The sequence below is a fragment of the Dasypus novemcinctus genome, chromosome 24, assembly GCF_030445035.2.
Source record: "Dasypus novemcinctus isolate mDasNov1 chromosome 24, mDasNov1.1.hap2, whole genome shotgun sequence".
NCBI lineage: Eukaryota > Metazoa > Chordata > Mammalia > Cingulata > Dasypodidae > Dasypus > Dasypus novemcinctus.
Genome location: NC_080696.1, coordinates 66,468,826 through 66,493,882, shown reverse-complemented (window position 1 = coordinate 66,493,882; position 25,057 = coordinate 66,468,826). Strand labels below are relative to the sequence as shown.

The following is a 25,057-nucleotide window of genomic DNA, read 5'->3' as shown; positions in this document are numbered from 1 at the left end:
TCCATTAGCAGACTTAATCAGTACACCTATCTGCCATATTATCGGAAAAAAGTCTGACATTGCTTTCTCATTAGGAAGGGGAATTTGTGGTCCTTGGTGAGTGGCAGCTGCAGGCACTAAGGGAGGCGGGGCAGGCCAGTGTCCTGCTCACCGCTGTAGCCTGGTTGACCAGGCTAATGGTGACCACACCAACTGCCCAGGAAGGCGGAAGGGAGAGTGTTCATGATAAGGAACGAGGTACGAGGGGAAGGAAAGATAGTAGCTTCATTGTGGGGCCAGGTTGAATTGGAGGTACTTAGAGGATGCATCTAAAGCTCCATGGAAAAGATCAGGCTAGAAATGAATGTTTTGTGGCTCTATCATGTGGGAGTTGAAGTAGTTAAATATATTCAGGATTTTGTGTGATCTGTGTATCTTTTTAAGCAAAAAGGTAATACAAATTATATATTCAGGGAGTGTACATAAAGAGGAGCAGATTAAATCCAAATTCCAGGAAATCAGCAGCATGAAGTCATCAACCAAGGAAAAAGATGTCCATTAAGGCAAAAGAAAAGAAATAGGTCTACAAGAATGATGAGAGTAGAGGACTAGAGAGTCTCAAGGAGAGGTGATTAGCAGTTCCAACTGCAGCAGAAAGGTCCAGTTTGAAGTCACCAAAAACTGACCATTTGGTGGTGGTTAGTGACTGGAGCAAGAAGTTCAGTGGCATGGTGGGAGTGGAAAAATCTCGATTTCAGTGAGTTGCTAGGGGAATGGGGGTGAGCCGAAGACAGCGTGTTTACTCAACACAGCAAGTAGAGCCAGGCAGCAGATGAGAGGCGGGAGTAGTGGAATAAGCCACATGACACATTAAGGCAGCAGGATTTGGTGACTGAGGAGGTGGGAGGGAGTCCCAAAGATAACTTCCAGGCTCTGGCTTGTCCATTTAAGTTTATAGGGTGGGACTGTCCCCTGAATAAGGAACACCAGAGGACTTGGTTGGTGGGGAGCTCAGTTTTGCCTGTGGTAGGTGCATTTGAAGCATCCACGGGGAGGTGTCAGGAGAGCAGCTGGGTGGATGGGCCTGGATCCAGTAACTGCAGCGAGTGATGTCTCCTGTGGCTTCTGTACAGTGTGAGAATGGAGCTGCAGCATGTTGGGAGCTGGCAGGGATGTGCCTGGGAGTAAAGGAGAGAGGTGGATGGGTCCACGAAGCGGAGATGGGTGCACGGCCACATTGGTACCTTCTGAGGCAGCGATCAAGTTGACCATGGTTAACTGGCTGAGCTTCCTGATGGGTCTGGAAGAAGGAATCTGGGCCGTCAGCTGGCCGAGAGGGCATAACCAGGCTGTCTGAGCTCACTTGAGCCCAAGCCCAGGTGGTGGCTTTGAACTTGAGGTGTTTCTTTTTAAAAGAGAGATTAGCAGTTCTGTGAAGAGGTGTTAAAAGCATTTTAGTTTTCAAAGAACATTAAAAAGGAAAAGCATTTTGAGAATAAAATACATAGTCTTTACCGAAATCATGGATATTTTGAAACCACATTATTTCATGTTTTACAGAACCACATTATTTCACTGGATGTTTTTTGTTTTACTCTTAAAACCCAAAAGTATACAAGTTAAACCCCTATATCCTGAAGCCTCTAGCAAAGGGATTTGGCAATAACTGCCTGGCTCTGAAGGATAATTGATGAATCCATCGGTTGTTGATGCTCAGAATCATTAGCACAACTAGGTAGTAAATATCTAGAAGTCAATTTCCAAATACTTAGCTTTTCACAATATTCAAAAAGTTTCTTTGTGAAGGTGTTGGAAGAAGGAAGAATTTTTTGTTCTTTAGTTCTGCTGCTTGCAACCAAATGTCTATGCTGAACTAAGACCCTGTAAAGCAAGTTAAGTGGGGAAATTTTTACAGTCTGTGCCCCCCCACATTTGCCTGATTTTATATCTCTTTCCAGATTAAACTACTCAATCAGAAAGCACTTGTTATGTAATAAGTTACTGCATTGCTTTGGTTATGTAAAAGCTGGAGTTTATATTTTTCTTCTTTTTTTGACCCTTAACTCCTGCTGAGGCAATGACAACCTCAGTCTAAACCAGGGGTTCTTACCAAGGAGTCCAATGACCTTGAATTGAAATTCAAAAATACATTATTTTGTGGGGACGTATTGGTGCGGGTGTGATATATTTATTAAATAATACAGTATAGTGTGGACTTAGTAAGGGGTCCATGGTTTTCACCTGACTGGCATAGGTTAAGAACCCCTGATCTAAACTCTATCCTTCCCATTGTTACCTGAAACAGATGAGGGTGGGGCCGGGAGGGCGGTGCAGTCCTTGCGCTGCCAACCTGTAGTAGGACTTGAAGAAAAGCAGTCTTTAAATAGCAGGGTTTTTTTTTTTCCCATTTGTTTTTACTAGAGAAGTTGAGAGCTTACAAAACAATCATGCATAATATGCAGAATTCCCATACATCACCCCTCCACCAACACCTTACATTCTTGTGGAACATTTGTTATAGATCATGAAAGAATATGATCATACTATTACCACTAACTATCGTCCATGGCATACAGTTATATATTTTTTCTATACACCACCTATTATTAACACCCTGTATTAGTATTTTACATTTGTCATGGTTCATGAGAGAACACTCTCATAGTTGTGCTGTTAACCACAGTCCCTCTTCCACCGCATGTTTCACTTTGTTATGCAATCCCATGCCTTGAACATTATAAACAAAGTGTACTCTGAGTGGCTCTTACTTTCATCACAGAGTCGTGCAGTCATCATCCCAGTAAACCTTTGAAAGTTTTCTTTAGTCCAAAAGAAAAAATCCCATCCCCCCTGTTATTGGCCCTTAGTGTGGATAAAGTACCTTCTTTGATATTGATGCAAGAATATTATAATAGTGTTAACTATAGTCAATGAATTATATTAATTGTATTTTTCCTATACATCACTATCTTCTTACCACTTTGTAATAGTGACATACATTTGTTCTAGTTCATAGAAGAACATTCTTGTATTTGTATTATTAACCACATACCTCATCCACCTCCGGATTCACTGTGTTGTTCAGTCCCAAGATTATGCTCTAACTTTCAGTTGACATTTACATCCCTAGACTACCCCTTTCAGTTACAGTCCCGTTTATACACAAGCTGTGTTAATTCTGTTCACTATGTTACCATCAACTCTATCCATTTCCACACTTTTACAGTCAAGCTAATTGAATGGTCTTCATATGCTAACCATCAGTACCCTCCTCAGTCTTCATCCTCTCTCCTAGTCCAAGTTTTAACGCCATGTGTTTATTCTTCGTATTTAGTTCATATTAATGAGACTGTAGAGTATTTGCCCTTTTATAAATAGCAGTTTTTTAATTTGCCCAATCAAGGCACCCCATTTATATACTATTCATACTAAATGCAATTAATTATGCCTTACAGACCTAGCTAGTCAAGGATTTGATATAAACCTACTGGCTTGGGATTCAAACTTTCTTTTTATTTAAATAAAATTTTATGTATGTGTGTGTATTTAAAAGCATATTAGACAAGATATTAATTTACCTGCATGCTTGAGCAAATCCAAACCATATGTGAAAGAGTAAGGGGGAGCTTATATAAGCAAACGCAGAAGCAAGAGAGGAAATGTTCTGATTGGCTGATGTTAAGTTTTCATTTTACATAAGGGGGAGGTCTTACAAAGTGGGGAGCAGATAAGCATTGCTGAGTATGGTATGCTAGTCCATTCTGATAAGCTGTCTCTACTAGTTTATCACCAGGTGCTTATCTGCAGTTCTGTAGGGTACATTCCATGTTCTCTTTTCTCGGAAAACCCCTACAAGTCAATTGATTTTACCTTCTGGAAAATCCTTTCTGGGAAGGGGATCCGTCCTGTAAATTTAGTTGTAACAAACCAAAAGCAGATCCCACCCAGCTGTAGTTTCAGTGTTTGTTGTAGCTTAATTGTAAGCTGCCATGTGACCCATGCGTAATCACCAGGTCAGGGCATGCTACCCCTGTGAAGGTGGGGGAAATGGGGTCCATATAGACTGCAGGCAGATACCTTTAATGGGGGCCCTCGGGAGTGAGTCGGCGGGTGCTGGCTGCAGAGGGGGCTGGGAGCTGCTGCCCAGTGCGCACTGAGGCCTGAGGCCATTGCTGGGGTCAGCCTGTCCAACCTGCCGCTGACTGAAGCTGCTCTGCACAGGGTTTTTGTAAGAAGTGCCCATCTGCCTGACACCAGTGCATATCATATTCTTGCATAAAATCTTGTTATTGCTTATGCCAAAAACTTGTTTTTCTCAGTTTGTTTATATTCTGTGGTCAACATATGTATCATATAAAATTCTCAATATGGTGACATTCTATTTGTGGCCAGCATGTTTACAATTTTGGGGGATTTAAGATCATGAATATGATTTCAGTACACAACAGGGTCCCTCCTGGCAATACCCAATGCATTTTATTAACATGTATATGTGTGTGTATGTGTGTGCGCATGTGTGCATAATACAGACAGCGATATCTGAATGTTCTAAGAATGTTTTCGCGTTGGGAGGTGGAAGCACTGAATGAGGATGGGTGTTTTTTCAAGTCATGTCCATGTTTTCCTTTTTTTAAAACATGGCAAAATTTTATTTTTTGCTTATTTTTGCTTTTTTGACTACTTAAAACACTTTTTTTTTAATTCATTTTTTAAAAAATACTACATTAAAAAAATATGAGGTCCCCATTCACCCCCACCGCCCCCACCCCATTAAAACACTCTTATATTTACTCCTTAAATGGTTGTTTTCTTTTGGAAGAAGGAAAGAAACTTTTGTTTGTCTGGTAAAAATTGTAGCTGTAGCCCCCCCCCCCCAGGCCCCATTCTCTGGAGGCAGTCCTGTCAGGTGAAAGGGCAGAGGACTGGCATGCTGTCCTGCGGCAGTCGTCCTCCTCCCTCCCAGAAACACCCACCTGCAGCTTCCTCCGTAGTACCCACTAGCAGATTTAGGAATTCATTAAAAGTTTGCGGGGGTGGGGGGGGTTCCCCCGTCTCTCTGTGATATACTTTGTGATATGATTAGCCTTAAGGGTAAATGACCTGTTTGGCCACAGTTGCTTTAATCTTTTTTTTTTTTTTTCAACTAGCACCAGAGTTCACTTTATATTTTTTTAACTAATCAGTTTTATTAATACCTATTAATAAAAGCATACAATTCATCCAAAGTGTACCATCAATGGTATTTGGTATAATCCAATTGCTTTAAACAAACTTTTTTGTCAAAATATGTGAAAGACATAAACTTTTCTGGCTTTCTTATTTGATTTGTTCCTTTAGAGATTTACAAGATGAAACCAACCAAGTGCCTTGTACTTAATAAAATATTAATTTCTTTGGAAACTATTTACTTTTCACTGAACTCAAAAGGAAAACACATTTCAGAGTGCTGTGAGTCATTCTAGGAAGGCTCAGGCACCTCACCATCATCGTTCTGCATTAGTGATCAGCATTATCTTGTTGAGCTAACAAAACCAGGATGTTTTAGAGGAGAGACTATAAAAAATACTTCGATTTATTCTTCCTGTCTAAGGAAATCTGGAAAAAGCTAGAAGGATGGAGAATAACATCTAGACTCAATTCCCTGTCTTATATGTAGTTCTTATTGCCTTATTTGTAGATATTGTTACAAGATAAGTCCATACTTGCCTTGTCTTGGGTAACTGTGACAAAAGTGACCAAAGATACATTCCTTGTTGCTTTTTTTTAATTGAAAGAAAAAGTAGTTATGACATAAATTTTTAGTCATGTTCACTACCCCATGTCCATTTTCAAATATTAACCTGCTCAGAATGTATGAAAGCTTTCTGGCCAGGGTGAATGTGGGCGCTTCCCTTCCCTTATCTTATTTTCCTTCCTCTTTTCTAGTCTATATATTCTTCTGCTTAAAAGACAGACAACTGGTATGATCCTTGTCCTGTTTTGAATATGCAGCTCCATCCCAATTCACAGCAGGCTTTCTACAGGTCTTCAGGCTTAGAGCTCAAAGGTTCATTCCTATTCTTAGATTTTTCCTTGACTGTTTGTTGTTTCCTGGCTCTTTTCCATCCTGCAGGTTCCCCTCTGCACTCTACAGTTGGCTGCCTCAAAGCAGATGACTCAAACAATGTACTTAGCCCATATTTTCTGTGAAGTCGCCTCTTCTCATTATATCATTCATTACCTTCATTGCCCAGGGATGCCCTAGGCCGGGTTTGCCTCCTGGGAGGCAGACAAAGGGCTGGCTGGCTAAGGATGGCAACCTGTTTTCTTTTGAGGGGGCCGCAGACTTGTGCTGTACTCAGTTTGGGTTGGGGAGGGCGATTAGTAGCCATTTTGATTGTGAAACCTTTTACCCTTTGTGAGTTGATCGAATTGTGCAACTAGAGCCGTCTAAAGTTAACCTTAAACTTAGCTGACCTTATAAAATGTAAAAGTAAGGACAATTCATTTGTTTCTCAAAATAATATGTGGTGGCTGAAATTTTTGTTAACAATGAAAATTACTAGAAGATTATGGGGAATGGGTGTAGCTCAAAGGTTGAGTGCCTGCTTCCCATGTATGAGGTCTGGGGTTCAATCACCAGTACCTCCTGAGAAAAAAAAGATCTTTTCCTGGGAATCTTCTATCCTTGGGGAATGCAGGTGGAGGTGCATTTTGTTATTACTCTTTTCCTTTGCCTATTTAATTTAAGAAATATTTAAAGAGGACAGCCTCCTGGGTGCCAGGTACCTTGGGGTCCTGGAAATAGAGTGACAAGAAGGAACCTGGTGCTTTGTCTGATGATAAAGTGAAAGTGGGGGCCTGAACCAAGACCCTCCTTCTGTGCAGCCAGGCCGTGGCGGGTCCACGTTGTCATTTTGCAAAGATGGGCCTGCACCCTTTGCCCTGCTCAGCCCCCGGTCATGCCTGCCTTGTGGTGGAGCTGGTCGAAGCCCCAGCGCAGCTTTCAGAAGTGGCCGCAGGCTTGACCCGAGCCTGCTCCCACCACAGTGGAAGCCTGATGCGGGGTCCCAACTGTGGGGTGGCCAGCTGCTCCCACTCCCTCGAGCGAGCAGGGTCCAGCCTAGACACTACTGGGTGACTATACAGTTTGCGGAGGCCAGTGGCACTCCAGAGGAGGCACAGGGGCCAGTGAGAAGGCCAGGGCCGGCAAGGGCAGCCTTGGGGCTAAAGACTGGCCGGCTGGCTCCTTTTCTTGGCTTCCCTGTGTCTTTTTGAATGCCAACCAAGAAGAATACTAAAACTGTAGTTGGTTTGCCTGCTTTTAAATTCATTTTTGAAAGGGTGGCACATCTCCGTTAAAGAAATTATGCAGAATCGGGCGGATCAGAGAACAGAATGGTCTCTCCTTTTGAAATGATTGCTATTAAGCCAAAACAAAATGGGCTCTCTGCTTAGATTGTGTATTTTTATTTGGGCATCAGGGTATTCTGCTCCTGACAGACTCCCAAAGAGCTATTAATTCAGGTGGAAGAACAGGGTAAATGCCTGGGAGCGGTTGTTTTAAAAGGATTGTTCTCAAGCTTTCGAATTGTGCTCTTCTGCTTAGTAAATTTCATCTGAACTTCCAGGGGTGGGGGTAGCATAAATTTGTGTCTACACATTGTACATATTTGCTATTTGCATGCATTTCTGATATGTATGGCATATTTGTTGACAACATTCTGCCACCCTCCTAGGTGTGGACCACCTATTAAGTTTCCTGTAGGAGTTTTTGCTGTCTCTACCGCCCTCTGGGCCACTCCGGCTCTAAATCCACATGGCTTTTAGACTTTCCTTTGTGAATTTGGGGTATTTAGGGAAGGATTTCTTGAGACAACTGAACATTTCTCTTTTTATTTGTTTGGTCCTCTAGGCTTACCTTTTTTCAAATTTTTAAATTTTTTTGTTGTTAGAAAAGTTGTAGGTTTACAGAAATGTGCATAAAGTATATAAAATAACCACCCTGTTATTAACACCTTGCTTTAGTGAGGTACATTTGTTATAATTCATAGAGGAACACTTTTATACATGTACTATTAACTCTAGTCCTTCATTGGCCATAGGATTCATTGTGCTATAGAGTGCTATGTTTTATCTTTTAATGTTTATTCTAGTAACATATATGCGACCTAAAATTTCCCTTTTAACCACATTCACATATATGATTCAGTGCTGTTAATTACATTTACAGTGTTGTGCTACCATCGTTTACAAAGAAATACTCCTTAGCTGGTAGAGTTCAACTGAAAAATAACTGAATTATCAAAATGCCTTTTCAACAGGGAGGAGTGACTCCCCTGAGGAGTGAGGCCAGGTAAACTGGCTGTGCACCTCTTGGAGCTGCCTCCGAGCTGGGGGCAGGCACAGAGCTCGTGCTTTTGTCGGCGGGAGGACCTTCCCCTCCTCTTGCAGTGGGTCCTGAAGGGAGGGGCACCCCCTTGGCTTTCCTGGCTTTGGGGGCTACGCAGTGAGCAGGCGAGGGGATGCGAGAGGTGGCCAGGTGCAGACCTTGGAATCAGAGCCAGCTTCTGCCAGGAGGTCACCCCCAGAGATGAGGCCAGCAGGCACCTTTCCAGTGGCGCCCTGAGAACACTACAGTGGCGTGGTGGGGGTTTGCTGCCATTTCCTTCCCCTTATATCTCTTTGTTCCTTCTCCCTTCTGTCCATTTGGTTTTCTGGTTGCCCTGCTTTCCTGTGCTTTCTTTTTGTTCACCTCCCTTTTCTTCCTGTCAGCCCTGTCCTTGGTTCCACTCACCACTCTGAATGTCCATCCTAAAACTACCACCTAAGAACTGACTACTCATAAAATCCCACCTCTGTGCAGAAAGAAATCACTGCTGATTTTGCTTCATTTAAAGATCCTCACCTAAAAGAGGCTTTACCAACAGCTTTCCCTGTGCAGGGCAGCCTTATTTGTACTTCACCACGGCCCCAGCAGGTACATACTGAGTTCCGCATCACACAGAACACTTGCTCAAGATACTGCTTATTAATCCTGGCTCCAACCCCATCTAAACGTCCCACTATACCATGCCTGAGGACAAAAAGCCAGCAAACTCATTTCTTAATTCAAAGGTACAGTCAAGGGATATCCATCCCTGCAAGTCAGGTAAGGTGATCCTAATTGAATCCTGCCTTACTTGAACCATACTAGAATAGTCTCGATTTGTTTTAGAAACAAGCTTCTTTGTATTCTTTGAAGAAAAATGACAATATATCTCAGGAACAGTCAGGTCTTGGAATCTTTTGAGATGATTTTTTTAAACACACACCTACGCAAGAGGGCCCTAGACCTTCTGTAGTCCTAAATTCAGGACTACTGGGCATAGAGCAACTTTCTGCTTTTTGCCAGGGCTAAAACCAAAATCTGAGGAGGTTCTTGCTTCCAAGGAATGTATCACCTTTCGTAGGAGAAGCGAGTGGTTATACAGGCAAGTAATGAGGGGCAAGCCCCTTGCCCAAGGCTTTCCTGGCTCGCTGCATCCAGTGCCTCAAGGCCCCAGCTGTCTTAGTTTTTTCCCCTTCTGAGGTCTGTTTGCTGAGGTATTTGGGGACAGGCAGCTGATGAGGTGCCACTGGAGAGCACCGAGTCACCTAACAGCCTAGGTGGAAAGTTGCACATATACCAGATGTCACTTTTCTCTTGAGAGTATAGCCTAATCCTTTCCTCCAACCCCTATGGCCAAGTACAGGTTATTTAAGGTCTGGCTCCTTATTCAGTAGGTCTGATGCTGGAGGCAGAGGCTTGGGCAGCGTGGGGTTCCGAACCCCCAGCTCTGAAAAGACTTCACCACGCCCTTGTTGCTGGGGTCCCCTGATGGCTGCCCGCCCCCCTTTACCGCTCTGTTTCTTTTCCCCCTTATTTCTAGCAGGGAGGGGTGGGTGGGGTGTACAAGTTCGGGAGAATTTCGTGCCCAAGGCTTATGGGCTGCCCTCTCGAGGGCCCTGCACACGTACACTGCCAGGTTTGCACACCCACTGGAGGACCTGACAGTTCTGGGTCCTCCAAGCTGTGCTGGTTCGTGAGCGCTTTGCTGGGGGTGACCGGGAGTTTGAGAAGTGCAATCTGGAAAGGAGAAAACATGGGCTTTTTCTTCCCTTATCCTCACCCCACCCACTTCGTGGCGGCATGTGTAGCCCAGCATCCCTCAGCTGGATCTCCCCACCCGAATGTGACGTCGTGAAAGTGAAATTCACCTAACCAGCTAGCCGCCCTGGCTCCCCCTGCATGCCCCCTGGTGGGGGTCCGCGGTCACACCGCGAAGGGGTCGTTCGGAGCGCCCACCTCCCAGAAAAGTGCCGCCCCGGCTTTCACCCTTAGGATCGGGACACTGGTCGACCACGCACGGAACAATCCTGGTGGCGTTTGGGACTTGCGCGGTTCTCCCGCCGCGTGGGGGCGCTGCTCAGAACCGGGCCGCCCCTCTAGCCCGCGGCATCTCGGTGGCCGGCGTCGCCCGCCGCGCCGACTCCCGCCCTCCCCCTCGGCCGCGTTCGGGAGGAAATGGCTGCGAGACCCTAGAGGCCGTGCGGCCCGTGGTGAGTGGCGGCCCGGGTGCTGGGCGGACCGGCCGGCGCTGTGCGGGCTGCACTGGGGAGCGCGGCGAGCCGAGGCCTGGAGGGCGGCTGCCGGACGCCGCCCGCCGAGAGCCGCCGGGCCCGGGCCGCGCCGGCTCCCGCGGAGAAAATGGCGGCCGCCGCCCACTGGGGGAAGGGCGCGGGGAGGGGGCGGCGCCCGGGCCGCGACTGGAGGGTCACCGCGCCTGGGCAGGGAGGGGGCACGCGCGGGGTGCCGGGGGCGAGGGGGCCCGCGCCGGCCCCGGGGGGCGGGGGAGCGCGGGCTGCGGCCCCGCTCTCGGGCGGAGCCTGTGGGAGCGCTTTCACTCTCGGGGGTGGTTGGCAGCGTTTGTTTTGCTCTTTCCTGTCACAGTACCATAAAAAAGAGACGCCCGTCGTGCGCTCTGACCGCAGTGGCGTGAGCAAATTTCGGCCGCCCTTCGCTCCTCGGTCAGAACGGACTTCCTTTGTACGCCCCTAGTGCAGATGTTGCAACAGTTGTCGCTTGTCCCCGGCAGCTTCCCGGCTGCTCCCGTCGGGCTTCGGGATCCCGGAAAGGGCCTGGCCCGCGGGCGGGGGAAGGTTGCGGCAGCGTGGTTCGCAGCCATTTCCTTTGGCGCGTTAGACCCAGTGTAAAAAGTAGTTGCTCAATGGTAACTGTTTGCCTTGTGACAATTTGAATGAGCTAAATTATGCAGTTATAGTATCCGTTGGTCCAAGACTGCCGTGCCGGAAACAGAATAGTCTGAAAGCTACTAAAGTTTACACATATAAATGGTTATTTTCTTTAAAGTTACTGTTTAGCTAGTTGGGATACCCCACACCACTTTTTTTTTTTTTTTTTTGACGAAAACAGTCTGTCCCCCTAGACGGCCTTTGAAGGATCATAAATTCGCTTCATCGCGAAACCTTCGTGTGGTTTCCTCTGTCTTCATTTAGTTTGATAGTTTTGATTTCTAGCTCATTACTTGTAAAAGATGTATTACAATATTTGTGGAATATTTCGTGCTTTAGGAAACAAAGGCGTTCAGAAAATTGGTTGTGATTTCTTAAGTGTATACCTAACTTTAAAATACTGACTTTTACTTCGTATTGCATGGTTTTGTTAATTGGATGTAGTTTGATATTTGTGTCACGTTTTATCCCCCGGTAATTCTGATAGTAGAAAAGAGCAACTTTAGCATTTTATGGAGAGGTGTCATGCTTTTGGCTCGGTCTCTCTCGACTGACACTCAGATCTCTTTGCATTCTCCTTTCTGTTGCTGTTTCAGTGGTGCTCTCAGCTAGGTCGTGAGGCACTGGTTCGGGACCAAATTTTCTTCTTTGAAAATAGTCCCTCATATAAGCTTAGAGCTTGGGCTTTAGGTAACAACAGCTTGACTAAATTACAAGTTAACAAAGATACTCTTTAATTTATTCTTCAAGTATAGATATGGATGGTCACATCATTTGGATACTGATGAGAGTTAAGGGGCAAATACAGAAGAAAAATTGGATTTTAAGACCTTTTCATATTCACGTAACTTCATTGTACCCATCAAGTGGTGCCATTGTAAAGCGGAGCCTCTCTTTACCATTCCATAACAGCTAAAACACCGAGCATTGCAACACCTTTTTCACAGCAATTTCTCATCTCCTTATATTAACTCATTTAATGATTTGGGTGCTGTTATATCCATTTTTAATTTAGGGTAGCTGAAACACAGCAGTAAAATTACCCAAGATCAAGGGGCTGGGGTTTGAACTAGGCTCTCTCTCTGGCTCCAGATTCTGTGTCCTCAACTACTATACCTTATATAAAGTTTCCATGATTTTCTTAGAGCCACATTTGCTCTGGCTGAAATATACTTCCAAGAAAGATGTTTTAGCCACACATTTTAAAGAAATAAAATCCATGAAACCTTAGAACCATTCTTTGATAGGTTTGGCAGGTATTTATTGCATACTGTGTTGAACACCAGGGATATTTGGCAGTGACCAAGGATGATGCTATCCTGGTCTTTCTGAAGACAACTTTATGGGGGGAACTCATGACACTATTCCAGTTCCTTCATTTGAATGACTTTTGCCAACCCATTGTCCTAAGATATAGTTCCTTAGTGGCACTTCTGGTTGGAGTATCCTCCTTCTGACAGTTCACTATTTATTGTCCCATTTTAAATGCACCGTAGACAGCACAGCAGTCTCACCTGGGAAGAAAAGTGAAACTTGTTGCCTGCTGCGCTTCTGAAGCCCTCTCTCTCCTTGCTCACCTGCATACAGAGGAAGGAGGCCGTCTGTTCCTGCCGACTAGTTTCAACAATGTCTGTCTTTAGTTTTCATCTGGTTTTCCACCAAGAGCTTCTCCTATTAGGATTTTGATTAAGTTCTGGCTACTTCAAAGAAAGCGAGTTCTGTTTTGATATGAAGAAAGGGCACAAGTAAATAAAGTTTTGTAATTGGCTGTCATCCTCGTACCTTACTGCCTACTAGTTATCCATGGTTACTGATTTCTTTCCTGGCAAACAGTAAAGCTCACAGTTTGTGTGGTAAGCATCACAATGGCTTGTGTTGTGAAGATGTGTCTTTGGGACTTGGAGAAGGGAGCTCATCCAGTGTGGTTTGAAGTGGGCCTGGAGAGGTGTGTGGAACTTGACTTCACATGGGTAGAGAAGGGAGTGGAATGGGGGACTCATTCCCCTTTCCTTTTGGCAGTAGTAGAGTATGCCCGGCTGACACTTTGAGGTCTTTCTAAGGCTCTGAGGATCTCATTCACTTGGAAGCAGTTCCTGAGCAGCCCAAGGGAGTGAGTGGTCTTTTCAGTAATAATTTGTGAGCTTTTGAGGTCCTGATGATTTTGTACTTCTGTCGACATGACCCATTTTACCTTTTATGTACACCTGCCCGAGGACACCAGGTGATTCCCATTTTGTCTCTTGGCAAAACAGAGATTGAATGTGTTGGGGGATCCCTCCCTATTGTCCTTGGGTCCCTGTATGGCTGCACTTCCAGCATGCCTGGGGGACACCCGTTAGGAAAGGAGTCTCCCCTTTGTGTTTCTTTTATTTAAGCAGTGGGTTCCCTTTCTGTGGACGTCTAACATTAGCCTCTTTATGACTACTATTAAATGATGTGTGATAATTCCATTGCAAAGGCTAACTGACTAGCACTGCTAAAGAGGCCGGAAACCAGTCTGAACTGAGCTCACTTGTCTAAGCAGACTCTCACCTGAAGGATATTCTGTCTTGCTTAGGCAGCATTTTTTTTTCAAAGTAGTATTTTGAAGGCAAGTTGCTATGTGAAGTTGACTAGGTAGTTGTATTTATTTTAATAAGAATCCTTATAGCACAATTATAAAACTTACTAAATAGTGGTGATTATCTTGGTGAGTAATTTGTAGGACAGTTATTTTCCTCTTTAAGTACCAAACATGTGCTTTGGTTTTATTTTTCATCTGTTGATAGAGATACTTAAATAGCATTTAATATACATTTATGAAAAGATAACATTTTTCTCCAAAATGAAAATAGCTTTACAATGTTTATTACAAAAATAGTAAATATGTACATGATTAAAACAATATGGAAAAAAAAGTTTTTTTAAAAACCCCACAGAATTGCCATCCCTCTGAAGTCCCACTAACGGCCGTTCACAAATTGGCCAGCAGGGGCACGCGTGGGGTAGGGTGGAGCAGTCACACCTGTGCTGAGGCTGGCTGGGGGCCTCCCTGCCTTCACAACTCGTGAAGCACTCTGCTCACGTCAGTGAGCACAGGTCTTCATCCTTTTAATTGCTGTTTTACAAGATTATGCTATATGGATGTTTCTTGATTTTTCAGACTCATCTCCTGATGATGGAATTGATGGAAATTTGTTTGTCCTCAGCTAGTCACCATCATAAAAGTGTGGCTGCAAGCATCTTTATCGATGCATCTGTATTTCCAGTTGATTTCTGCTTGGTGCAAGTGAAACCCTCCCACCCTCTCTGAGAAGAGGTATATGACCTGCCCTGCCCCCCTGGGCCTAGCACATCATGGGCTCCAGTAAATTTTGTTGAAGACACAGACTCACCTAAGAGGGCCTGTTTCCCCAAGCCCTTACCAGCCTGGCTGTTGCTGTGGGCAAGCACTGTGCTGACTTGACACTCGATGCCATCCATTTCACATCCGGTTAAGAAACTGCCTTAGATCAGAAGTACCCCCATTGTACAGCTGGGAAGCATAGCTGCAGGAAGTGCACTTGCCCAGTACACCCCACTCTTAGGCCCATAGCTGGGATTAAAGCCAGGGGCAGCCTTACCTTAAAACGCGTGTGTGATCCCCTAGAACCTCCATTCCTCCCCCCTCCCCCCAGTCTGCTTAACCAGGCACTTACCCCATTTGTGAGTGTCTGGGGAGGGCTAGCTGTAGTGGCTGTAGCCATCAAGACCAGGGGTGCTAAACCTATACCAAGAGGGAGGGGTCCTCCCTGAGATGCCGTAGCACCTCTCCCCCCACCAAAGAGCACCCAAGGCTGGGTGGAAGCTGACTGTGGACTCTGAGTTTGTTAGATTGGAATTGAACAGTGTTCTTATACTTTATAGCATGTTTTTAGTAGTAAAATATCCTTTTTCTTCACTCTTTCACCCCTGCAGTAATGATAGTACTGTGAAATTGCGTGTTAAACACGCTTGAGTCTGTATAAAGCGATTCAGAAAAATCATGTTATTTCTTCTATAACTGTTTTGTCTTAAGCTCGAACGTCTCATACAACCTCTAAAAACAAGCATATGCAAAAGTAGACATTGGCTTCTGCTGACTTAGGGAAAGAAAGGGAAGATAAGTTAATTAGGTCCTGGGTCCTTTTCAAGGGCAGTTTTAACTAAGCATCATTTTTGGCCATTGGGCTGTGGCTCAAGTTCCTGATACCTTTATAAGAAGGAGCTGTGAGAGGAGGCCTGCCTTTCTTTGTTGAACCCCATTCGCTTTGACTGAAGTTAGGCCGCAGTCACGGTGTGAATGCTACATTTTCACTAGTAGAAATCAGTGCCTTCTCAGTTACAGTGTAATCATATGAAACCGAGCAATTAAAGTCGGGAATATTTGGAAAAATTGAGTACTAAAGCAATACTACACATACTAAGGGCTGAATGGGAAGGCACCTGGATTTCCTTTGGCATAGCACATAAGCAGCCTTATGAAGTTCTGCTCATTGTAAATCTGTATGTTTTATGTCAGCTGTTACCAAACGTTTTAAAATCAGGACCTCTTTACGCTCCTAAACTTATTTAACATGTTTGACATACAAATGAGATGCTCAAATTCTTAATTCATTTAAAAAATAGTAATATATGGCAGTTTGCAATTATTTTATGAATCCCAAAAAGAGAAATATGTTTTAAACTAATCATTCCTGTGGGTGTGAGACCTGATTGACTAGATTGCATCAGTGGGGCTTGATTCATGTTGAGTCTCCGCCCTCTTGTTGGAAAGGGATAGAAAGGGAGACCCTGAGACTCACAGAAGATAAGGGGCGCTGGTGTGTTTTAATTCTGCAGTGTGCAATCCCCTCTGACGAACAACAAAGCTCCCAAGAGGCTGGGCCCCTGGAGCAGCTCAAGAGGAGACCAACCCTGCTCTATGCCTGATAGCTTACAGCTGAACTTGAGAATATAGCAGCGGAGACTGGTGACAAGGCCCGGGAAGAGACTAGCCCTAAGCCCGATGGCTCACAGCACAGCTCCAAGAAATGGTAGATTCTGGAGGGAAGGCAGGGATCTCACAGAGATTGGTGGCCATCTTGCTGTACCATGTGGCAACACCAGGGACAGCAGTAGCAGGTTTTGATGAGAAAGCACCTCTTATGGTGCCTTGAATTGGACTTTCATGGCCTTGGAACTGTCAGTTTCTACTCCCAAGTAAATAAAAGCCTTTATAAAAATCACATTTCTGGTACTTTGCATCAGCAGACCTTTGGCAAACTAAGACAAAGCCCTTCCCTACTAAAATAAATAACCTTTTAGGAAGCCTAGCTGTATTCTCTTAAGACAAAATTCAGAGAGGTGGGTGACTTTTTTTTTTTTTTTTATAACATTTTTGCAAATCTCAATGTCTGGTTTAATGGATGACAGCTGGATGCCCACATTTGCCTCTGCCTTCCTTCTGTTGCAGTACCACACATGGGTTAAGGAAACGGCCTTGCATTCCTGACAGTGAGTGGAAAAGGCCAGTGAGGCCTAAAAGTGTGGTGCAAATGGTTTTGACGTCTTCGAGACCACACTGAGAACCACTGCTCTAGCAAACAATTAGAAATCCTCTATCATTGTGCATTGAATGTTTAAAAAGTAGTTAGCTCTAACCTTAACCCTGGCAAAATGGCTTACTTTTAGGAAGATAGGTGTTGCCTTTGGACTAATTGGCTCAGTGATGACCTTGTTTTTGAGGAAGAGTGGAGTATGGCTGGCGGTCTCACAGGTGAGGCTGTTGTGGTGTGTACAGCTTTCCCGCAGCACGGCGATGCATTGGGCAGCACCTCAGAGCAAGAGGCCCAGGGCACCGCCTGGGTGCCAGCTGGGTGGGAAGGAAGGCTCCCGAACATTGGGCATCCAGTTAGGCTTTGTGCCTGAAGACCCAGAAGGGGAGAGGGCAGCAGTTTTGTTTGTGCAGTGGCATTTGACGCCTGTTGTCATCTAGCCTTTGTTATCACAGCCTCTCACTGGACCTCAGGGCTGTTGCAGCAGTGAAAACAGGGTGGGGGAGGGGTGGCGTTCTCCAGCTAGTACTTTCAGAGGAAGCAGCCAAAAGGGCAGCTGCGTCAACTGAGGCAGAGCACACTCTGGACCAGTGCGGGGGTGCGAGGATCTCGTGGTAGTGCCGGGAGGGGCATGGTGTAAACCAGTCCACACAGACCAAAAGTGGTTGTAAAGGCAAACTCGGAGCCCTGGAGGATCAATTATTAACAGCTAAAGAACCCTGAGTCTCTGAGGGGAAGCAGCAGCCCCCCACACCCACCCCTGTGCTCCTGAGTACACGTCCAGCTCTGTGAGGTGATGTACGGTCTGTCCCGTTCTGTGTGACATCCCTGACACCTCCCCCAGCCCTGTCCTCTGCCACTGGTGGTCAGCTGGATCCGGGAGGACTCGCTCCCATGCTGACCTCAGGTATTTAACATTTTCAAACATCACAGAGGCAGGTTTCCTAATGAGGACAAGTCTGGGCCACTCAGATGACTTCCTACTAAGACTTATCAAAACCACGTAGGGCCCTAGGATCAAGGATTTGGACAGTCTCTAGCATGATGTGAGACCATGTTTTCTTCACTGAGCAACAAGAGGGGAGCCCATGAAAGGTAGCATTAGAAGAGACTTGAGGTGACAAGTTATTGCTATTTATCTCCGAGTATTTATAAAGCAAAAATATTTCTTTATGAAAGTGCATGGAATTTCTAAATTTTTCTCTTTATTTACCTCTGGAGAAACTTGTATTGCAATTCTTTGGCTCCAACAGAGTAATTTTAATAATGTCAGTGCCTTTTGGTAAGCTACAACACTTTAAATTAGTCATGACCTTCTAAAAGATATAAATGTAATTTTAGTTAGATTCTGATTTTAATTTCAGATAAATGAAAATTTGGATTTCTTGGTTTTACTTTGTAGACCCAAATCTGATCTCTGAGTAGCAGCTTCTGTGTTTGTTCCATGAACAAGCACAGTGTATGTTGTAGACCCTTTAAGGTTGGGTGGGGTAAGGAGAGCAGGCTGTACGCTGTCATTTTATGTAGGTGAAACCATCTGCTCTGAAAGAGAATGCTCATACTTTGAGGATGTGTTGAGTTGTCTGAAATTTCTAGGCATATCCCCATTAGTGACTTTTCTGTTACAAAAATTCTAAAACGTCTTTTATTGGAAAGTTTGTCTTCCTTTCTATTAGTAGTTTAAGAACTTTTAGTATCTTTGCTCTCCTCATCGACAAGAATAAAAGTTGCTGAAACACAAGACCCTTAAAAGGAAATAAAAATATATGTAAACTTTGACCTAGCCTGTCAACATCAATAAAAGTTTTTGAGTTAACAGAGTCCAAAATTCTAAGTTTTGTTATAGCAAAAAATTTTCATACTTTTATTTTTTGTGTTTTGTTATGCTTTTTTCCCATCCTCCTGATCTTGAATATTGTTTCCAGGGAAGAATTGAGATTTGATGAAGGGCAGTGTTTTGCCACCAGGTGGGGAAAAACATGCACTTGTCTTATCTTTTGGGTAAAAAGCCATAGCTGTGTTCTCACGATTGCCACACTGTGAAAATAGGAAGGTAGTTATGGTTCTTTAGCATATTGTAAGTGTCTTAGAGGTGAAATTACTAAGAAATTAGTCCTTTAAGTTTGTAGAACTTAACGTCTTTAAGTGATCGAGCTTCAGTTACTCACTTTAAGCCTATTAGGATAGAAAAAGTTGAGCCTTCAGATTTACAGTGGTTGTAAAGTCAGGTGTAACTTTTTTTAATACCTTGAGTAATGCATTTTGGGAGCGGAGTTTTACTTTTAAGAAATTCACTCTGGCAGCTTAATGTTTTGGTGAGTTGGGGAAGTGAAAGTGAAAATTCAGAGGTTTTAGGACAATTTTGTGGAAGGAAGCACATAAAGTTCTGAAGTATAGATCCTTATAATTATTGCATTGTATATAACCACTGTGTTACAAACCAAGAGAAGTGGTATGTTAGCATAAGTTTTCAAAGCATGTGCCATGGACCCCTGAAGCCCCTGAAACCCTTGCAGCTAAGAGGCCAGAATCTTTTTTTGTTTCATTTTATTTTTTAATTTATTTTATTTCTCTCCCCTCTCCCCCTCCCCCAGTTGTCTGCTCTCTGTCCATTCACTGTGTGTTCTGTGTCCGTTTGTAGTCTTGTCAGCTGCACCAGGAATCTGTGTCTCTTTTTGCTGCGTCATCTTGCTGCATCAGCCCTAGGTGTGTGCAGGGCGGCTCTCCTTACAGGGCGCACTCCTTGTGCGTGGGGCTCCCCTATTCAGGGAACACCCCTGCATGGCACGGCACTCCTTGTGCACATCAGTACTGCACATGGCCCAGCTCACCACATGGGTCAGGAGGCCCTGGGTTTGAACCCTGGACCTCCCATGTGGTAGGCAGGTACTTTATCAGTTGGTCCAAATCCGCTTCCCCAGAATCATTTTTATAATAGAAGTAAGACCTCTGGCCTTTTTCTCCGGATTGACATTTGCTGTGGTGGAGCAAAAGCAAAGCAAGTTGGTGGCATGAAAGTGCTCGTTGTGCTCCTCACCACCATACCTTTGTGGTTTTAAAAAATGCCAGTTTTCCATAAGGATGTCCTTGATGAAGCTGTGAAAATTACCGATTTTATTAAATCTCATCCCGTAAGTACATTCTGTTAATAGCATTCTGTGTGGTGAAATGGCAGACACCTGGAAAAGCATGTCTGCTGCATCCTGAGGTGGGAATGTTGTCCCCAGTAGGGGCACTTAGGTAATTATTTGAGTTGTGAGCTGAGCTAGCCCCTTTCTTACACCACCATTGTTTTGAAATAACAACCTGTCACCAGACCGTGGTTACTCAGATGGGAATTTGGCAGACATTTTCCTGAAAACAAATGGTGTGAGTCTCAAAGAAAGCAACCAACAATATTTGTTGCTAATGATAAAATTGAAACTTTCAAATGAAAATTGGAATTTTGGCAAACTTGTATCTGCCCTTGTGAACTTGACTGTTTAGCTAGTACATAAGATGGCTGATGAGATTGTGTTGACATTTGGAATCTCTGCAAAATTCAGTGAACCATGTTTTCCATATGCGCAGCACACACGGGTAAAAGTGCATGACAGACCAGGGCATTTTAATGTGTAACAAAGTATGAAAAGGTCCTGGTTTCAGAATCTACCTGGCAACTAACCTTTAAGAAAACATTTACTGGTTGAGTTTTCAGTGTGGAATCAAAGAAGAGCCACAGTTATCCACAAAGACTGTTAAAATATGCCCCTTTACTAATGACGTATCTTTTGTAAGGCAGGATATTCTTCATATATTTCAACCAAAACTATATGGCAACTGATTAAATGCAGAAGCAGGTATAAAAACTCAGCTGTCTTCTGTTAAGCCCGAGATTTACAAAAATGTAAAAGGCTGTATGTGTCACTGTTAACACTTGAGGGTTTTTTTGGAAAATACCGTTTTTCATTACAAAAAGTTTTAACATGTAATGGAATTAATTTTTAATGAATAAATATTTCTAATTTTTTAAATTTGGAAATATCAATCGATATATCCCATACAAACAAAAGCTCTGTGGGTTCCTCAATTTTTAAATGTAAAAAGGCCGGGACCAAAAAGGTAGAGTTGCTTGTTTGGGAAATCAGCTGTGGGTCCTGATTTTGATTTGTTGTTCTTTTCAGCCACTTGGCTGCACATTGGTAACTTTGCAGACTCTGTTATGAGAGAAACTGAGAAATGTTGACTTGGATGACTTATTTTAGAACCTTAGGTTTAACTGCATTATTCTTCCATTTAGTAGGAAGTGGAACACTTTGCACCTGGGAAATGGTAGTTTTTGTAATTGGGGGGGGGGAATTGCACTTAGAAATGTATGATGTGGTAACAGTTTTATGAGCACATTTCCCATTTAATTTGCTATAGTGTGTATATAATAGTTCTGTTAGGAATATAACCTTTTTTTTTTTTTTACTTTTGTCTTGATAAATGTATGTTTTTATTTTGCAATAACTGAAATTTCACAGTTCTGTGTTGTGAAAGAATTAAATCAATTTTGCAAATATCGTCATGCTAAATTAACCAAATTATCTAAATTGATATGTACTTTATCTCATTTCTCGTAATAAAAATACACTTTCTCTCTTTGATTCAGAGTGCAAATCTGGGAACTTTTTTCCCCCAGATTAAAATACAAATTTAATTTTAAAAAGTTTTCTCCATTCCTGAGAACATCTTAATTTGCTTGCTCTTATAAGTGCTCAGTATTGTGAATACAAAGGTTTTTTCTGAGAAGTTTCTGACCTCGAAGCAGTCATTTTGGATAGGTTTAGCATATTAAGGAGGATGTGACCTTGCCAGTGCCCTTTGACAGTAGGTGAGCACTGGAGAATTAGCAGGCGGTGCTGAAGGCACTGGTTCACTGTCTCTTTAAAAGGAGCTGAGTCAGAATGTTTGTGCTCTTTGTTCTGAGGTCACCCTGGGAGACAGCAGTTAGGGGGAAGGCAGTTGGAGTGAAGCGGAGGAAGAGGTGAGATGTAGGGCTCCACGCTGGGAGAGTGGGGCTTGGTCGGGTAGGTGGTAAAAGGGTTAAAAAAAAAAAAACAAAACAGATTGAGGACCCAGTTAGAAATAGTGGCTTCTTCAGTGAGGGCGTATACAGAGAAACAGCTTTTAAATACACACATGTGGAGCAAACCACATGAATGTTTAGAAATCATAAACAAGTCTTCTAAAAGTTTTCTTGGGTTTTTAAATTAAAATGGTAGTATAGGTACACTACTAGGAATTTTTTAAAGAAATAAATAACAGTAACACCAACATGCTAACAACTATTTTCCATATTTCAAGGTCTTACCCTCTGAGTTGGTATTTTACATCGCAGTGTTCGCATAGAGCAGATACCATTTTGCTGTTCAGCTTTTTCACATTTTGTTCAAGTGTCTCTGTTATGTGGTAGGTTTTATCGAGCTATGTCCGTCTCAAAAGGAGGATTATAATTGGAAGGATTATCGATCGCTGATTTTTAAAAACTTTTCCTCTTCATGTCGTTGAAGCCTCAGCATGGTCTTGACCAGTTTCATACCTGCCTCCTGCCAGTGCACCAACCAAGACTTCCTGCTCCCTTCTGCGCTTTTTGCCCCATTCTTGTAATACGTTACTAGTATCCTGGTAGCATCTGTTCTTTGTAAGCATAGGAGGCCTTGTTTCATGGGGGTAGGGGGTTGGGCTCCACAATGTCTTTGTAGATCACACTGTATATGCGTTTTTCGATGTGTGGTTTTAGTTAAGATCTATAAAAATAAAACGTTTTCTTCCTTTCTTTTAGGAGCTTACTCCATGGGAGCAGTCTGTAGATAAGCTGAGTTGTTGAAACTCCGAATCCTGTTATTTGTGAACAGTGACTGACAACAGCAGTACTTTAAGGCCTGGCTGTTTAGGACTTCATCAGCCAGGATTTTCATTGTATTTAGGACTTCAGGAAAAAGTATCCAAGCTTTCAGTGTTGGGCAGGTAAAGTACCAGTAATACAGAATAACAACAACAAAAAGTTTAACTTAATAGGTTTGACATCCCATTTTATTTTTTAAAGTGGCATTATAAAACTGATATGTTACATTCATATTTGTTTTAAATATTTAAACATTATCCTCAAGTTTTTAGATGAATGTTTTATCATGCTAAGATTAGTGTTCCTTTCATTTGCATTTGTTATTTTATTAATGGGAATATATATATTTGTGTTGTGAATATTCTCTTTGTTGACAATTGTGTTTTGTGGAGGGGAATCTGTCAGAAAGATATCCCCACTGAGGTGGAAATCAGGTTTCTTTCCCAGACCTTGTGTGAGCTTCATGGGATCCAGAACTGCTGGCCTTCTGAGGCGAAGGGACTGTACCCACTTGAACTTCCTTGGGAAGGCTGATGTGAGCCCCTCAAGGCTAAGAAACACTAGAAGTATGGCCTCTCAACCTGCATCTTTAGTGAGAAGTCAACATATAGAGCTTGACTCTTATTAAGATGGCTAGTCAAAGTTGCTACAAATTGGTTTGCATAAGTAGGAACACTGTTGTTTTCTTAAAAGTAAAACCTCTAGAAAGAATGAAAAACCATTGTAAACTGTGGAGTACAGTTTAATGTACCAACTCTTTTTGTAAGAAGCATGTCTGTTTTCAAAAGGGTTTTCGTGTTATTACCTTCAAGCTTGTAACCTTTTGAAGTCAGCATATCCTCATGGTTAAGAGCAGTTCCGAGTGATTTGCTCAAGATCAGCCAGCTCAGAGCAGGAACCCACACTTCCTGACTTAGCTGTTGTTTACCATAGTCACAGTGTACCTATAAGCTCTTCTTGCCACATCACCAGGCAGCTCCAAGAAAATAAAATCATTGTCGGCGACCCTGAATTAATTCAACTGCGCCCTTTGTCAGAAATGAGTCACCTCGGGTGACCAAAGAATTGGTGTGGTTCTCACTGCCGTACACTAAGTGCTGTCACGGCAACTTCCTCAAGCTTCCTCGAGCAGGCGGTTGCTTACATTCAGCATCTACAGAGCTGGACAGGGAAATGTGAAGTGATAGCATTTAGTAGGAAAAACAAAAACACAAAACCAAAAAACTGATTGCAAGTGAATTTGAGTTTTGTATATATATATTTTTTAAGGTTTCATTCTATACCAGTCATTCTCCTAGGATGGAACATGACATAAACTCAAGAGTCGTCATTAGCATTTAAATGTGATTGAAGCCCGGACACCTTGGAAAAGAAGTTTTAAGGTATATGTTGTATTTTCAGGTTTTGCCATTTTAAGCAAGAGAGTAAAGGTTTCCAAAACATGATAATGTTTAATAATCTATTAGAAGGAGAAAGAGAAGAAATATACCTTAAAAGTTATTGCCCAGTTCAGTATTTCTGAGTGTTCCAGTTGCCTGTTGCTGCATAATAACTCCCCCCAGAACTTAGGGGCTTAACACAGTATCCACATTATACCCCATGAGCTTGTAGGTCAGGAATCTGGGTGGTCGCCTTCTACCTGGTGTCCTCCAGGGCCACTTGGCATTGAGCCAGCAGCTGTGAAGGAGCGGAGGCAGCCTTACTCTGTCTGGCACGTGGGTGGGGATGACTGAAAGGCTGGGTCCAGCCAGACCCTCTTCCTTTCCATGTGGTCCCTCTGGCAGGCTGGTCAGACTTTTTACCTGGCAGCTCAAGGTTCCAAGGGCCCGAGACAGAAGCGTCCAATCCTCTTGAAGGCAAGGCCGCAGCCAGCATGGGTAATACTGTGCCCTGTGGTCAGAAGCAGCCTGATTGGGGGTGGGGGCTTGAGTCCATCCCTGCACGCAGGCATGGGCACTGAGCACACAGCCTTCGCTAGCCTGCTGCGGCGGGCGGAGTTGGCCTGCCTTCACAGACTTGGTTGTGTTCTTGCGCCACTCATACTGTTACGTATTTCATATTTTTCTTATATTTTTTCGTACGATGTTTTGCAAAGCCTTGTACTAAACAGTAAAATGGTGAAATTGTAGGCTCGGTTTTCTAGCTGTGCTTTGTCTAAAAAACATTAATTATATAACTAGTAAAATCTTCATGAACCAACTCAAATCATCTCACATGCCACACTTTGGAAAGCATTGGTCAGAATGATTTGCTTTAATGTAAAACTTCATTTTTCATAGGTAGAATATTGCTCCATTTCATCAGTGTTCATAAATTTACATTGGTGTAGGTGATGTTCCCTCTTGTGTCTGATTAAAGGTTGTGTGATCTTTTAGCTCAGTTGTTTGTCATTCGCTCAAAAATGTAGACTATTAACATCGGT

The 25,057-nt window shown here is 43.4% G+C and overlaps 1 protein-coding gene across 6 annotated transcripts in view; it reads left to right on the top strand.

The window, feature by feature from the left end:
* Positions 1-25,057, top strand: part of DIDO1 (death inducer-obliterator 1) — a 60,918-nt gene that overhangs the window by 947 nt on the left and 34,914 nt on the right. For 2 of the 6 annotated variants that reach the window (XM_058287301.2, XM_058287302.2), the window contains exons 2-3: positions 22,573-22,757; positions 23,934-24,017. The gene's annotated coding sequence lies outside the window, so the exon portion shown is untranslated. Of the gene's footprint in view, positions 1-10,435; positions 10,540-22,572; positions 22,758-23,904; positions 24,018-25,057 lie in introns of those variants that run through there. The other 4 variants (XM_058287304.2, XM_058287303.2, XM_058287300.2 and 1 more) reach the window with 3 other exon arrangements.